The sequence below is a fragment of the Arachis hypogaea genome, chromosome 16 (assembly GCF_003086295.3).
Source record: "Arachis hypogaea cultivar Tifrunner chromosome 16, arahy.Tifrunner.gnm2.J5K5, whole genome shotgun sequence".
Lineage (NCBI taxonomy): Eukaryota > Viridiplantae > Streptophyta > Magnoliopsida > Fabales > Fabaceae > Arachis > Arachis hypogaea.
This window is the reverse complement of record NC_092051.1, coordinates 122,122,389-122,126,735: the sequence shown is the minus strand read 5'-3', so window position 1 is coordinate 122,126,735 and position 4,347 is coordinate 122,122,389. Positions and strand designations below refer to the sequence as shown.

General features: G+C 34.7%; 1 long non-coding RNA gene across 1 annotated transcript; it reads right to left on the bottom strand.

Annotated features, from left to right (window-relative positions):
- Window positions 1-1,788: 1,788 nt before the first annotated feature.
- LOC140179841 (uncharacterized) lies at window positions 1,789-2,234 on the bottom strand. The gene is made up of 2 exons (XR_011873668.1): window positions 2,123-2,234; window positions 1,789-2,020 (listed from the first exon to the last, which is right to left on the bottom strand). It is a non-coding gene; the product is annotated as an uncharacterized lncRNA (long non-coding RNA).
- Between the last annotated feature and the right edge of the window lie 2,113 nt (window positions 2,235-4,347).

The window sequence follows — 4,347 nt, the reverse complement described above, 5'->3', positions numbered from 1 at the left end:
TGTTGTTGACGACAACGGCATTGAGCAGTGTGACTGAGTAAGAGCTGCGACCTGTGAGCGCAAAGCACGACTGTGAAGGTCGCCTGAAGTGCGAGGTCGGAGGTTGCCGGAGGTGCGAGGTCTGAGATCGAAGGAGGCAGCCACAGGCAGGAGATAGAGCAGCGTCAGTGAGTGAGAGCTATGACCTGTGCATGCATATCACGAGAAGAATGGAGAAGCAGAAGCCATCTCCGGAGCAAACTTGATGCTTCCACAGCATTCAAGCAAGTCACACTCTTCCATAGTAATCCAGGTTAAATCTTTTTTGCAAGGTCGTGCGATTGTCATTTTGTGTGACCTAAATAGTAACAAAGGTAAAGTATATTTTTTGTCCCTGAAATTTGGCAAAAGTTTCAAAAATACCCCTAAATTTTATTTTGTTTCAATTTTGTCCCAGAAGTTTTCGATTTACATCAAATATACCCTCGACGGCTAAATTTTCAAAAAATTTAAAACCAATCTAACAATAATACATGAAAATTATGCTTGATTTGCTTGTGTTGAGGGTTGTTTTTATGAAATTGTTGTTGAATTGATCTTAAATTTTTTGAAAAAATAGCCGTCAGGGGTATATTTGATGCAAATCGAAAAATTTTAGGACAAAATTAAAACAAAATAAAACTTAGGGATATTTTTGAAACTTTTGTCAAACTTCAAGAACAAAAAATATACTTTACCCTAGTAACAAATACATCAAGATTAAAAAGCATAATTAGTCATATTTTTTATAATTAAGACAATTAATCATATTCATATAAACAAATAAAAGATTGAAAAATCACTAGAATATACTAACAAAAAATTAGTTCTCATTCACTTCACACGCCAATTCAAATCATGCTCCCTATCAGAAGGAGTTAAACTATACTAACATACCATCATTGTAGATAGAAGTAGCCATCAAAACTAAGAATTAAAGATAAAATTCAAAACAGAATTAAAACCTGACCATGAACTTTTGTTTCTCAACGAATTAGTTTATAAATTGGTTTCTCAAGGCTTATGAAATGTAATTTAAATACGTACAATGTATAGTTTTTTCTTTCTTCAACATTGAAATGAATTTAATTAATACTTAGTAATTAACTTAGTTATCATTCCAATCAATCAGAGTTAGTGGTTTCTAAAATTAGTTAGAGCTACTCCGTTAAACATAAACATGAGAATTCCGAAAGATACTATACCCCTCTCTATCTCCCATATCTAAAAACTCTTCACCTTATTAACATTATTATGCATCACAACTTTAATTATATTCAGTCAAATAATAATTTTAATCTAAATATTATTATTAAATTCACTTACTTCCCTCATCCTCAATCTAATTTCAAATCAACTTATGCTCCATCTGTAAGTTAATTATAAACATATATTTATTTTTGAATAGTGGGTCATCAGAATAAAATAAATTTTGCATGTTCTTTATTATTTGTATTTCTTACCATTTTTTTCTTTACTATTTATTTATGGTGGAGTTAAATTTTGATTCTGTTTGAGGTACATACTTAAGAATACAGACACAAGAGTCATAATAATCATTAGGGGTGTTCGTGGTGCGGTTTGGTTCGGTTTTTGAGGGAAAAACCATCCGATCCGATCGTCTAATTAAAGTGCGGTTCGGTTTGGTTCGGTTTTTTTGTCAAGGTCATCCGAACCAAACCAAACCAATTAAAATCGGTTTGGTTTGGTTTGGTTTGGTTTGGTTCGGTTTGTTCGATTTTTTCAATCAAAATAAAAAAAATTCTACCATACTATTATGCAAAGTCATAACATTGAAATCGACAAACCGAAATACACAATAGCTAACAAAGTCTCGATCTAATGAAATTTAACGACAACAGAATTCAAATAGGACAATTAAAGAAGTTCAATAGTTCAACAGTCAACACAACTAAAAATAAAAATAAATTGTCATTAAACTGATAGCAAAGTTATGGTGCCTTCTCCAACAAAATAGCTAAACTTCTTAATGCAAACCAACCTGAAATAAAAAAAAACAGTTACATAATAAGAACAACAAGCACAACAACAACAACAACAACAATAATAATAATAATAATAATATAAGGAGAACAATTCCTACCATAACAAGATGTACTCAATCAGACTCAATAACAGAATCTTCTTCATTGGGATCAGGAGTGGGTGCAACTTCTACAAAATATATAAAACAAGAAACAATCATAACAAATAATATATATTAATAAAAACTATATTAAAATAAAGAAAATTATAAGTAGAAACTTAACCATACCTAATTCCAACTTCTCTAATTCCTCGATGAATTCCTCAAGGACAAGTTTTGGAGAGTTTCGGAGCCAATTTTGTGTACAGGAGGTAATGCAGTCGGAGATCTGATGCTTGTTGATTCATTCGGAAGAGGAATTGGCGGCAATACGGATTCACCCATATTCTCATTTGAACTGACGTCAAACTACATAAATAAATACAATAAATCAAGGCCAGAAACACAACAAGTTATCAACCAGCAGCAATCCAGCAATACCATAAACCAGTAGCAATCCAGCAATTCCATAAACCAGCAAGGCAGCAATTCAATAAACCAGCAAGGCAGCAATAAACCAGCAATCTAACAATTCAATAAACTAGCAAGGCAGCAATCCAGCAATTCAATAAACCAGTAATTCAATAAACAGCACCCAGCAATAAACAACAACCAGCAAATTACCAACAATAAACAGCAACTAGCAAGGCAGCAAGCCAACAACAAAACAATAAAATAATTCATCAAATCAGCAATGCAACAACCAGCAATAAACAGCAACAAGCAAATTACCAACAATAAACAGCAACCAACAAGGCAGCAAGCCAACAACAAAACCAACAATAAAATAATTCATCAAATCAACAATGCACCCACCAGTAAACAGCAAATAGCAACAAATCAACAATGCACCAGTAAACAGCAAATGCTTCAAATTACCTGAATCGGTGGCTCGGACTCCATATTGACTTGGGAGGAAGGCTGACTGGGAGACTCAGAGGTGCTGGGAGTGGGTTGAACTGATGATCATGGCGCTGAGTGGGAGAACCCAGAAACACTGCTGGCGCTGGGTGGTGGCATCTCAACAGCGACGGCGTCGTGCTGTGCTGCCTTGTTGAGTCAGTGGGCGACGGCGTCGTGCTGTGCTCTCTCTTCTGGGTCAGTGGGTGGCGTCTCCGCGAAGAGGAAGGCTTCCGCGTCGGGATTCGGAGGAGCGAGAGCAACTAAGTAGTGAGAGATTGGGGAGATTTGAGTGCGCAGGTTAGAGATTGGGGATTTGGAGAAGAGAGAGCGAGAGCGACTGATGACTAAGTAGTAGAGACTAGAGAGTAGAGAGCGCAGGTTAGGGATTGGGGATTTGGGGGTTAGGGTCAGGGACGGCTGGGACGCTCTCACACTCGCGCATCAGCTTCATTCGTTTGGGGGGTGGGTTTAGTCATTTTTAGGGTTTTTTCCGAACCGATTCGGTTCAGTTAGGGTTTTCAGAGTCAAAATCAAAAATCAAACCGAACCGCACAAAAAACAGTAAAATAGGTGTTTTTCGATTTTTTCGATTTTCAGTTAATTCAGTTCTCGGTTATTTCGATTCGGTTCGTCGGTTTAGTTCGGTCCGAATCGGTTTTTAACACCCCTAATAATCATCATCAAACTAATGAGAGAGAATTCAATGCTATAATAATGATCCATCATATATATGAAAAAAAATATAACTAATATAAAAAGTGATTTTTAGTCGATAAGTAGTTTATAAAATTAGTTTCTTTTTGTACTCTTTTTATAGTTTTAACATATATAACATGGATCATTATTATTATAGCATTGAATTCTCTTCTAATAAATTGATGATGATTGTAATGACTCTTGTATCTATATTCTCAAGTATGCATCCCAAACACAATCAAAATTTAACCCCACCATAAGTAAATAGTAAAGAATAAAAGGATAAGAAATACAAACATAACCACCATAAATAAATAGGAAAGAATAAACTACATTTGGTCAGAAAGAACATCGACAGAAAAATGTGCATGGTAAAAATGAAAGAAAGAGTGAAATTGCAAATCATGATCCGCATCTAATTTTTATACCGCTAATGAACAACATAACCATACTAAGAAATTACTATTAATCAAGAAGCGAAAATTAACAACTTTAGCAGAAAGTGTGAAAATTGTAAATCATGAACCGCATCTAAAATTAGATAATTAACATACTTTATTAATTTTCAGTGGCAACACTAAGAAGGAGGGAGAAGAAACCAACTATCGAAAAACTAAAAAAAAACATGCACCCTAATATTTATC